Source organism: Trichechus manatus, unplaced genomic scaffold (genome assembly GCF_000243295.1).
Source record: "Trichechus manatus latirostris isolate Lorelei unplaced genomic scaffold, TriManLat1.0 scaffold00160, whole genome shotgun sequence".
NCBI lineage: Eukaryota > Metazoa > Chordata > Mammalia > Sirenia > Trichechidae > Trichechus > Trichechus manatus.
The window spans coordinates 4,532,156-4,545,401 of record NW_004444096.1 but is presented as its reverse complement, the minus strand read 5'-3'; the positions used below and the strand labels follow the sequence as shown (position 1 = coordinate 4,545,401).

Genomic DNA, 13,246 nt, shown 5'->3' with positions numbered 1-13,246 from the left:
ATGTGTATTTTCACCAAAAAAAAAAAAGGTTGAGAAGTTAGAGGGTTGACATGTTGTGGGGTTGTTAACCAGTGTCATAAACAATATGTGTACTACTGTTTCATGAGAAAGTATTTGTTCTGTAAGCCTTCACTTGAAGTACAATTAAAAAATAAAATAAAATAAAATGAAATTCATGAGATGAAGGTAAAACTACTTTTAGAGAGAAATTGATAACCATTAAATGAATAAATCAGAAGAGTCTAAAGGGTGAAAAACAATGATGTCAGCATCTACCACAAGAAGTTGGAAAAAGGACAGCAAATTAAATCCAACATAAATATAACAGGTAATAATATTAAAATCAGAAATTAATGAACTGGAGAACAAACATAAACTAGAGAGAATAAGAAAGCCAATGGTCAATTATTTAAAAAGACTAATGACAGTGAGAAATCTTTCACATGACTAATCAAGAAAAGAAAAAGAGAGAAGGCACACATAAACAGTACCAAGAATAAAAAGGTAAGAGGATATAATGAACAATTTTATGCCAATAGATTTTTCAGTATGGATAAAATGGTCAAATTCCTAGAGAAGCAAAATTCTGCAAACTCAATACAAGGAAAACAGAAGAATCTGAGTGATTGTATAATTATTAAAGAAATTGAAATCATAGTTTAAAATCTTCCCAATAGATACCTCTGGGGCCTTAAGGCTTCACTGGTAAATTCTGCCAAAGTTTTAAGGAAGCATTATGACAAACTTACACAACTGATCTAGAGAATACAAAAAAGGAAACACTTCCCAAGTCTTTATGAGGTCAGCATAACATTGATGCCAATACCTGCCCAGGACATTACAAGAAATTAACTGTACAGTCCAATATATCTCATGAGAATATCTTTGAAATTCTTAAACAAAAATTAGGAAACCAAATCCAATAATATGTAAAAAATATAATACATTGAAATAAAGTTTGGTTTCCTCCAGGAATGGAAGTCTTATTCAACATTATAAAACAAATTAATCAAATCAATTATATTAACAGAATAAAGAAGAAAATGATGACAAGATTATTTCAGTGGGTCCAGAAAAAGCATTTGATAAAATTTAACATTCATGATTTAAAAAAATAAAAAACTATTAGAAAGCTAGGCTTTTGTTAATTGCTGCCTGGTTGATTCCGACTCACGGTGTTACAGAGTAGAACTGCTCCACAGGGTTTTCTTGGCTGTAATCTTAACAGAAACAAATCACCAGGCCTTTTCTTCTGTGATACTGCTGGCTGGGTTTGAACTGTCAACCTTTAGGTTTGAACTGTCAACCTTTAGGTTAGCAGTTGAGTACAAACTGTTTCCGCCACCTAGGGACCTATAGGAAGCTAGGAATATAAAAAAATTTATTTAATCTGACAAAGCGTACTGTCCTAGGCTGGGTTCTCTAGAGAAGCAAAATCAGTAATGCGTGTAAATATATATAGAGAGAGAGATTTATATCAAGGAAACAGCTCATGCGATTGTAGAAGCTAGAACATCTCAAGTCTGTGGATCAGGGTAGAGGCCTCTCCCAAGTCACTCAGCCACAGAAGCTGGCGAGCACAAAATCAGCAGGTTGGAGAGCAGGGCTCCTGCTCACAGGCTGTGAAGGTTGACGAATTCCAAGATCGGCAGGCAAGACCACAAGGTTTCTCCTGATTCATGTAGCTTCAGGGGCTGGCAAACCCAAGATCAGCAGGTCAGAGAGCAGGGCTCCGCTCACAGGCTGTGAAGATCGACAAATCCCAAGTTTGGTAGATAAGCTGACAGCTCAAGTCCCAAGAACCGGAGATGAGATGACAGGAGGCAGTTGCAGGATCCAGAGTGAGCAAAAAGCCAGAATGTCTGCTTATGTTCAGATGCAGGCCACACCCCAAGGAAACTCCCTTTCATCTGATTGGCTACTCACGGTATATTCAATCATGGGAGTGATCATATTTAAACACTGAGAATCATGGCCCAGCCAAGTTGACACACAATCTTAACCATCAGAGTCCACCCCTTGTCAACTTGACACATGTACACATCTTCTTAAACCATACATAATCTCTGAATAAAGACAATTAGAAAGTCATACTTGCACCTAACATAATACAACTGACACCCGTACAATCGTGAACACACTAGCCCCGTTTACATCTTATATTTTATAAGTGAAGGAAGCAAGAATATTTGATGCACACATACAAAGCAGAAATACTTGTAACAATTACAGTCCCCATTTCTCCTTCCAAGCAAAGTGAACAACAAGGTGCACTGCTCAAAGCTCTGTCCACTGAGAGGATTTCCCTTCACCACTGTCCTTCAGGGAGGTCCCAGAAAGGGGCTGTAGTGCTGCTGCAGTCCACTTTTGAGTGGCGCCTGCATATCGTGCAGAACCATCTGTAAACCAGGCACAGGTTCTCTCTTCCTCAGTCAACTGATCATAAGGAACTCCCCATGAGGCCATAGGTGCAGCCTGGGAGATGGAAGGTAATGTGACAGGAGTGGAGACCATGGGCATTTGGGCCACTTCCTCACGCAACTTACTTGTGCCTTCGGGTCCTGCTCAGGCCCTATCTCGAATATACCACTTCTGTTTAATGATGAAGTGCTGCTGTGCATGTCCAACTTTATGACTCTGTGGGTCAGACAATACCCAGTTCATGATGGGCAGCTCAGGCCTTATGGTGACTTGGTGTCCCATGGTTAAGCATTCAGTTTCTACTAAGGCCCAGTAACAAGCCAAAAGTTGTTTCTCAAAAGGAGGGTACTTATCTGCAGAGGATGGCAGAGCTTTGCTGCAAAATCCTAAGGGTCTGTGCTGTGATTCACCAATAGGGGCCTGCCAAAGACTCCATATAGCACCTTTATCTGCCACTGACACTTCAAGCACCATTGGATCAGCTGGATCACATGACCCAAGTGGCAGAGCGGCTTGCACAGCAGCCTGAACCTGTTACAGAGCCTTCTCTTGTTCTGGTCCCCACTCAAAACTAGCAGCTTTTCGAGTCACTTGATAAATAGGCCAGAGTAGCACACCCAAATGAGGTATATGTTGCCTCCAAAATCCAAAGAGGCCCACTAGGCATTGTGCCTCCTTTTTAGTTGTGGGAGCAGCCATATGCAATAACTTATCCTTCACTTTAGAAGGTATGTCTCAACATGCCCCACACCACTGGACCCGTAGAAATTTCACTGAAGTGGAAGGTGCCTGAATTTTTGTGCAATAAATTTCCCACACTCTAGCATCCAAATGTTTTACCAGTAAGTCCAGAGTCATTGACACTTCTTCCTTACGAGGTCCAATCAGCATAATGTCATCAATGTAATGGACCAGTGTGATGTCCTGTGGAAGGGAAGGGCGATCAAGGTCCCTGTGGACTAAATTATGACATAGGGCTGGAGGGTTGATGTAGTCCTGAGGTAGGCAAGTGAAGGTGTGTTGCTGAAGGCAAACTGCTTCTGGTTGTCCTTCAAAATAGGTATGGAGAAAAAGGCATTAGCCAGATCAATAGCTGTATACCAGGTACCAGGCGATGTATTAATTTGCTCAAGCAGTGAAACTACATCTGGAACAGCAGCTGCAATTGGAGTCACCACCTGGTTAAGTTTTTGATAATCTACTGCCATTCTCCAAGATCCATCTGTTTTTTGCACAGGCCAAACAGGTGATTGAATGGGGATGTGGTGGGAATCACCACCCCTGCATCCTTCAAGTCCTTGATGGTGGCAGTAATCTCTGCAATCCCTCCAGGAATGCGGTATTGCTTTTGGTTTACTATTTTCGTAGGTAGGTACAGTTCTAACGGCTTCCACTTGGCTTTTCCTACCATAATAGCCTTTACTCTATTTGTCAGGGATCCAGTGTGGAGGTTCTGCCAGTTGCTGAGTATATCTATTTCAATTATGCGTTCTGGAACTCGGGAAATCACTACAGGATTGGTTTGGGGACCCACTAGACCTACTATGAGATGGACATGAGCCAAGACTCCATTAATAACCTGACCTCCGTAGGCCCCCCACTCTGACTGGTGGGCCATAGTGACGTTTTGGGTCTCCTGGAATTAGTGTCAGTTCAGAGCCAGTATCCAGTAATCCCCGAAAAATCTAATTATTTTTTTTTCCCCAATGAACAGTCACTCTCATAAAAGGCCGTAGATCCCTTTGGGGAAGGCTGGGAGAAAGATTAACAGTAAAAATATTTGGCAGTGTATTGGAGTCCTTCCTCAAGTGCACCCGACCTCCCCTTCATTCAAGGGGTTGTGGGTCTTTAAACTCACTCAAATCTGGGAATTGATTGAGGGACCATGACTCTCTGTTCTGGCGATTTGAGTTAGACTGCTGTTCACCTGACCTAGATTTCATCTGTTTGTATAGATCAAGTAAATATTTAGTAGATTTCCTATCTATTTCACTCCTAGGGGCACCATGACTAAGTAGCCAACGCCATAAGACCATACGAGTCAGACTATTTTGATTACTGCTTTGACTCCCCTGTCCATTACTTTAACCACGCCCACTTTGTCTTTGTCAATTGAGTGCCGCCACTTGGCCCCTACTACTATGGGTTCCAGTCAGCCCCATTGTAGTTAGGTGTCTTAATTCAGTTAGGGTAGTTCCCACTGTCGAATCTTAACTTACATAAAATAGCAATCACAGCAGTCTTCAAGGATACTAGAGCTCCCTTCACAAATTTGTTCCTCACAGTTGCAGTAAAAGGTATGTCCTCTTGGCACTCCATGTGTGGGTCTATGGGTCTAATTTGATAAATCCACTCTAGCATGCCAGTTTCCCTAAGCCTTTGGATACCTTCTTCTACAGTATACCAAGGCAGGTCTGGTACTTCAACTTGATTTAGTATAGGCCACCTCGTAATCCATGCTTCAGCAACCCAACCAAATAAACTATTAGATCCTTTCCTAACTTCTCTAGCTGAAACATTGAATGAACCATCTGTGCTTAGTGGACCCATATCAATAAACTCACACTGATCCATCTTTATGTTCCTTGCACCATTATCCCACACCCTTAATAGCCATTCCCATACATATTCCTCAGGTTTCTGTTTGTACATATTAGAAAAGTCAAGTAGTTCTTTTGGAGTGTAGCGTACCTCCTCCTGGGTCACACTTTAAACTTCGCCTTTTGAGGCTCACTGGGACTTAAGCCTAGTTATAGGTCTAGAAGCCAGAATTGGTAGTGTGGAATTGTTTGGAGAACATTCAGCATTGTCTTGTAAAGCATCTGCCTTAGGCAGTGACTCAGGCAAGGCTCTTTAGAGGCATCTGGGCTAGGGCTAATCTCATTAGACAGAAGCAGAGGGGCTAATGGTTTCTCTGGGCAGGGTGGTTTAGCAGACAAGCATGAAGTAATCTCTTCAGATGGGACTGGTTCTGCTGACAGGAGTGATTCAATGGAATTTAGGGGCTCAGAGTCCCCAGCTTCCTGATTATCTGCCCATATGTCCCCATCCCAAGTTTCAGGATCCCGTTTCTTCCTGATCAATGCCCTTACTTTAACTTCAGACATCTCTCAAGGTTGGCAATTGAGCTGGCATTGTAATTCAGCCACTCTTACAGTAAGACTCTGGATTTGGTTTTCAGCAATTTCAGCTCTGTTACTATAAGAAATAAGGCTTTCTTTCAAAGCACAAGTGGAAGCCTTGAGGTCATGTATGTGGCACTTGAGCTTTGACTCTGAAGCCCTGAGCCCATCTCTTTCTTTTGCCAGTTTGTCTAGTGAAAGTAGGACAAACCAATCAGCTTCCTTATACTTCTCATTCTGACAAAGCTGTAGAAGGATCACAAATGTGTTCATCCTGAGCCTCACCTTTCACCAATACCTGATCTACTGGTGGTGATACTTTACATATTTGTATCGCCACCTAACACTATGGATTAACAGTGCCCTTTTTACTGCTGGAAGCAGAGTCATCCACATCCTTAAGACTAAACAGACTTGAGAACCAATTTAGAAAACTCATCCTTACAATTTTGTTTCTCTAGAACCAGTCCCAGTACCAAATGTCTTAGGCTGGGTTCTCTAGAGAAGCAAAACCAGTAAAGCATATAAATATATATATAGAGAGAGATTTATATCAAGGAAACAGCTCACGCGATTGTAGAGGCTAGAACGTCCCAAATCTGTGGATCAGGGTAGAGGCCTCTCCCAAGTCACAAAGCCGCAGAAGCTGGCGAGCACAAGATCGGCAGGTCAGAGAGCAGGTTTCCTGCTCACAGGCTGTGAAGGTTGACGAATTCCAAGATCAGCATGCAAGACCACAAGGTTTCTCCTGATTCATGTAGCTGCAGGGGCTGGTGAACTCAAGATCAGCAGGTCAGAGAGCAGAGCTCTGCTCACAGGCCATGAAGATTGATGAACCCCAAGTTTGGCAGATAAGCTGACAGCTTAAGTCCCAAGAACTGGAGGTGAGATGACAGGAGGCAGCTACAGGATCCAGAGTGAGCAAAAAGCCAGAATATCCGCTTATGTTCAGATGCAGGCCACACCCCCAAGGAAATTCCCTTTCATCTGATTGGCTACTCAGTATATTCAATCATGGGACTCACAGTATATTCAATCATGGGAGTGATCACATTAAAACACTGAGAATCATGGCCCAGCCAAGTTGACACACAATCTTAACTATCACACGTACCTATAAAAAATTTATAACAAACATTGTATTTAAGAGTGAAATGATGAAAACTTTCTTACTAATATTTGAATGAGATAACAATGCTCAGTACCACCATGTCCAATCAAGATTGTAATGGAGATCTTAAAAAAAAAAACCCAAACTCTGTTTCCTTTGAGTTGATTCTGACTCATAGCAACCCTATAGGACAGAGTAGAACTGCCCCCTAGGTTTTCCAAGCCTGTTATTTACGGAAGCAGACTGCCACATCTTTATCCTGCAGAGCAGCTGGTGAGTTCCAACCGCCGACCTTTTGGTTAGCAGTCGAGCGCTTAACCACTGTGTCACACCTGTATAATAAGGCAAGAAAAAGACATGAAATGCATAAGGATCAGAAAGTAAGAAATGCAATTCATTATGCACAAATTACATGATTGGTCAAAGAAAATCCAAAAGAATCTTCAGATAAATTTTGAGAATTAAGAGAGTATCAGCAAGAATATGGAGTACAAGATCAGTATACAAAAATCAGTTGCATTTCTCTATACTAACAACAAGCAACACTTAGAAAAAGAAAAGAATTATAAAGATACCGTATAAAATAGTTTCAAAAATATCAAATGCCTAGGAATAAGCCTAATAAAAGATGTATACCTCTACACCAATAACCATAACTCATTATCAAAAGTATAAAACCCATTGCCATCTCCAGTCGATTCTGACTCATAGCAACCCCACAGGACAAAGTAGAACTGCCCCATAGGGTTTCCAAGGAGTTGCTGGTGGGTTTGAACTGCCAACCTTTTGATTAGCAGCTGAGCTCTTAACTGTTGCACCAGCAGGACTCCATCAAAAGTATAGAAGATCTAAAGAAACATGTATGCTTTGGAAGACTCTATATTCTGAAGATGTCACTTCTTTCCAAATTCACTGGGTTTAATGCAATAAATAGATTCGAACAATCCCAATAAAAATTCCAGTAGATTTTTGTGAAAACTGACGAGCTGATTCTTAAATTTATATGGAAATGCAAAGGGTTAAAAATAGCTAAGATAGTCTTGAAGAAGGAAAGGAACTATGGAGGAATTCATCTAACAAATATCAAGATGTATTATAAGACAGTAAGAGTGTATATTGATAAAAGGAGAAACAAAAGGACCAGCGAACCAAAAGAGAGAGTTCAAAAACTGATTAGTATACATACATGGACTCTTGATTTATGACAGGTGGCATTATTTCAATAAGCCAGTATGGTAAATATTGAGTCAATTTGGTAAAAGATGAAATCTGACCCTTACCACATACCGTACAGAAAGATCTATAACAAGTGAATTGTAGACATAAATATGAAATGTAGAACAATAAATCTTCCAGAAAATAGATGATTCTATTCTGAGCATTAGGATAGGCAAACATTTCTTAATATTTAACCCAAAAAGCACTATCTAAAAAGAAGATTGACAAATTAGACTACATTAAAATTAAGAACTTCCAACTACTCAAAGATAGTGACAAAGTAACAGTGAAAGCCAGAGAAGATATTTGTAGCCTGTATAACCAACAAGGATGTCCTATCCAGAATAGATGAATAACTCCTACAGATCTATAAGAAATAGATAACCAAACAGCAACGCGAACAGGAGACTTAAACAGACCCTTCACAAAAGAGGACATCCAAATGACCAATACAGATATGAAAAGGTAACATCATTTCCTGGCACTTTAGAAAACTATTTGGAATTATCTACCAAAGCTGAACATGCTGAATACTTACGAGCCAGCAATTCCACTTCCAGGTAGAAATGCATACATCTGTGCATATGTACCAAGACACATGTACAGGAACGTTCATAGCAGCTTGTATGTAAATAACATTGCAAAATGTCCATTCAAGCAATGAAAATGAACTAACCACTGTGGTTCTATTTATATAAAGTTCAAAAATAAACAAAACTAATCTACGATGATAAAAATAAGAGCACTGATGACTTGCTCAGGAGGTTTATATATGCGAGGGAATAAGGGGGTTTGAGGGTACTGGTAATACTCTCTTGAACTCAGTGGTGGTTATAAAGGTAATTATAATTATTTATATTGAGCTACATACGTGTATCATATGTACTTTTATATATGTCTGCTATATTTCAATAATTTAAAAACTATTCTTAAATATTCTTATTGTGATATAGCAATTCTTACTCATTAAATACAATTTTTACCCATTTTGTCAGTTGATTTTTTTCTATTGCAGTGTGCTACAATTGTTGGGAAAAGTCTTATGTTAACTAATACATACCATAGAGTCTCAGGAAATCATACTTTTGACCCTAAAAATGTCTAGTTTGAAGAGACATTTTATCAGACGCATGCTTTTTAAAATAATATTTTAATTCCAAATTTATACGTCTTCTATGGTTCCAGACATTTGTCTACACCTGCAGTTATCAATACAAGTAAAATATATATAGTTTTGTAAAAATGAAATGTGATCATACTTTGCGTATTGTTTTGTGATTTCTTTTTACACCTAAAGTATATATTTGAAGTTGTTCTATTTATTTTTAAAACCCAAATGTCTATGTATCTATCTATATCTCTGTCTATCTAATGTATTTATTTATTCTTATAAAGTACATGTTAAGACATTTAAACTCAAAAGATTTTATAGTAGAAAGTAAATTTCTCTTTATCCCTGTTCTCCCCATCCCCTCTTCCCAGAATTATGCACACTAACAAATTATTTTTTTTCTTTTTTCATCTTTCCGTAAATTCTCTATGTGTATGCATATGGTTTTTGCTTGTTTGCTTTTTACAGTGTTTGAGATCATACTTTTTTCTGCAACTTTCTTTTTACATTAATAAAGTTTTATCATATTTACATGTCAGTACATAGGTATCCACTCTGTTCTTTTTAATGGTTGTGTAATATTCCAACATAGAGAAATTTCATAATTTATTTAAATTTCTTCCTACTAATAGGTATTTAGATTTTTCTAGTTTTTGTCATTACAAAAATGTTGCAACCACCCATCCATCCACCCATCCATCCATCTGTCTCTTCATGAATTCGAGAGAGTAGATGTATAGGAATTGCTGGGTCAAGGGTATAAATATTTTTTGACATTGAAAATAACTTGAACAATACCTTTATTTTTGTGGGTAGTCATTGAGACTTGGATGCAGCATCATGGAAAGAAAAATAAAAATAATTATATCAATAGTTAAAGACATCAAAATGGGAACCAATGACTCTATTAAGGCAGGTAGTATATACCTGTTAATGGTGTGGGATTTTAGTAGAAATGAATGCATATGGGAGATAATTTACCCCTATCTCAACCCCATAGCCATATGATCCATTAATCCCTTAGTAGTTTTCAAAAGTTAAATGTCAAATATAGAATGGACAAACAGCTTAAATAAAACAATGGCCAATATTCACAAACAAATTGTAACAGACTATGATTAAATCACAGATTTGTAATACTTACAGTCAAGGAAAACCTTTCCCTGAGATTCCTTAAAATAGGAAATTGGCTTCTCAGGATTAGGCCACGTTTACTCTGAAAAGCCATCATCATCAAGTCATGCTGTTCTAAGGAACTGAGTTTTTCTTCTAATGGAGGATTGTTGATCATTTAAGTCCTTACCTACTGCTGATACGGTTCTTAGTTTAACACCAGGACATGAAGGTATCAGAAACTCTTAGAAACGAAGCAGTGGACACCATCTGTATTAACATGCTCCTAAGGTAGTTGAATTAGGAAAAGAACCAATAAAATCTCTTCTTTACAACCAGAAAATTAGTACCCACACTCCTTGTTAGTTACCTACTTCATGCATCAAAATAAATTCTTTCCTTGGAATAATACAAGACGGTAACTAGTAAAATAACAGAGGATATGGGTGGAAATCTTGATTACTGAATGACCTTTAGTCTTTGTGGATAATAGCTAATATTTGAGTGCTCATTACATGTTCTTATAAGTGCCTAATTTGTGCTATTTCATTTACTCCTCATAACAACCCTATGAGGTGGATGTTACAGTAAACATCATTTTACAGACTGCTAACAGGTAGTGTAGGAAGGCTAAGCAAAGCCGATAGCTGGTGAGTAGCACTTCGTTCCATTGTGTGTGGGGTCGCTATGAGTCAGGGGCCAATACCACAACAGCTAACAACAAAAAAATCATCACTTTCATGTCCAGTCCGTCCTAGCTGTGGTCTCACTGACTTCCACAGATAGCCCTCAAAGCTGAATCCCAATTGCTTCTCCTAATTACTGATCAATCTGTAACATTTAGAATCCTTTACAACTTAATTTTCTGGCTCAGTCCTCCCCTTTTCCAGCCATACTATTTTGTTGTTGTCAGCTGCCATTGAGTCGGCCCTCAACTCACAGTGACCCTGTGTGTGACAGGGTAGAACTGCTCCATAGGGTTTTCTTGACTGTAATCTTTACTGAATCAGATCACCAGGTGTTTTCGTCCATGGAGCCACTGGGTAGGTTCAAACCACCAACCTTTAAGTTATCAGCTGATCGTTCCACTCAGTCTTCTTCCAGCCATACTATACTATCTGAAGTTCTGTAAATAAGCCCTGTATATTTTACACCTCCAAGCCTTTGTTTATTCGGTTTCTCTCCCTGGAATGGGAGCCCTGGTGGCGCAGTGGTTACGAGCTCTGCTGCTAACCAAAAAGACTAGCAGTTTGAATCCACCAGCCGGTCCTTGGAAACCCTGTGGGGCAGTTCCATTCTGTCCTATAGGATTGCTATGTGTCGGAATCAACTTCACGGCAATGAGTTTGGTTTTGGTTTTTTTGGGTTTCTTCTTGGAATATACCCTCCCATTTTATCCAACCCCTTTGCTCTTCTTTTTCCTATCTATGGTGGTCTTATTTTTCAGTACTCTCTCATATATCTTTCTGTATTAAATGTTTCCATTCCTAACCAGATTTCAAATGTTCCTCTTTTAAACAGCTGTAACATTTTGTTTATGTCTCTCTTGGAGCTTTTATTATAAACTTCCTTGCAGAAAAATCGTTTGTGTTCTTGTATTATCCATCTTATTCTTTCCTATTAGACTGTAAGCTCTTTGAGGGGCAGAACTTGGAATTCTGTTTTAACCCACAGCAGGACCCATCATATTCTTGCAAATACTAGTCAGTTAATAAATATTGGTTGAATTAAAAATAAAGGATGTGGCCCCCAATGGAAGTTCAAAACATGAATGTTTGTGTTCTTCCAGGCCAGCAGGAGCATGTCTCTCTGACTTGTCATCTATTGTAAAGGACTCACCTGATTAGGTAAGGCCAGCCCAGGGTAATCCCTCTTTTGATTACTTAAAGGCTGATTATTCACCTAATCACAGGAGTGATATCCCATTATATTTACAGGTTTCATCTGCATTCACAGGGAGGGGATTATACAAGAACATAACACCAGAGGGAAAAAAATAATGGGGACATCTTAGAATTCTGCCCTGTTCTCCATCTTCATGGTATATCACAACCCAGTGGTTGTCAAAGGGTAGTTCCTGGACTAAAAGCATCAGCATCACCTGAAAATTGTTAGAAATACAAATTCTCAGACCCAAACCCAGACCTACTGAATCAGAAACTCTGAGGGCCCAGTAACCTGTGTGTTAACAAGCCCCCCAGGTGATTCTGTTACGTACTCAAGTTTGAAACCCACCCCCTCACTCACTGGTCTTTAATTTTAACGCTATACCGTAAGTAATTTGCTCCATACTATGCTTTGATCAAAAAAACAAAAGAAAACACACTGTTGTTGTTAGGTGCCATCGAGTCAGTTCTGACTCATAGCAACCCTGTATACAACAGAACCAAACACTGCCGGGTCCTGTGCCATCCTCACAATCGTTATGCTTGAGCCTATTGTTGCAGCCACTGCATCAATCCATCTCATTGAGGGTCTGCCTCTTTTTCGCTCATCCGCTACTTTACCAAGCATGATGTCCTTCTGTAGGGACTGATCCCTCCTGATAATATGCCCAAAGTGTGTGAGATATAGTCTCACCATCCTTGCTTCTAAGGGGCATTTTGGCTGTACTTCTTCCAAAACAGATTTGTTTGTTCTTTTGGCAGTCCATGGTATATTAAGTATTCTTCGCCAACACCATAATTCAAAGGCATCAATTCTTTCTCCGTCTTCCTTATTCATTGCCCAGTTTTGCATGCATATGAGGTGACTGAAAACATCAAGGCTTGGATCAGGCACGTCTTAGTCCTTAAAGTGATGTCTTTGCTTTTTAACACTTTAAAGAGGTCTTTTGCAGCAGATTTGCCCAGAGCAATGTATCATTTGATTTCTTGACTGTTGCTTCCATGGGTGTTGATTGTGGATCCAAGTAAAATGAAATCCTTGGCAGCTTCAGTCTTTTCTCCATTTATCATGATGTTGCTCATTGGTCCTGTTGTGAGAACTTTTGTTTTGTTTTTTTTTACCTTGAGGTATAATCCATACTAAAGGCTGTAGTCTTGGATCTTCATCACTAAGTACTTCAAGTCCTCTTCACTCTCAGCAAGCAAGGTTGTGTCATCTGCATAACACAGGTTGTTTATGAGTCTTCCTCCAATCCTAATGCCC

At 39.3% G+C, this 13,246-nt stretch overlaps 1 long non-coding RNA gene across 1 annotated transcript in view; it reads left to right on the top strand.

The window, feature by feature from the left end:
- The window catches only part of LOC111822332 (uncharacterized), a 30,312-nt gene extending 18,387 nt beyond the window's left edge, over nt 1-11,925 (top strand). Inside the window, exon 3 of the long non-coding RNA XR_002825611.1 lies at nt 11,886-11,925. This is a non-coding gene — a long non-coding RNA (uncharacterized LOC111822332). The remainder of the gene's footprint in view (nt 1-11,885) is intronic.
- The last annotated feature ends 1,321 nt before the right edge of the window (nt 11,926-13,246 follow it).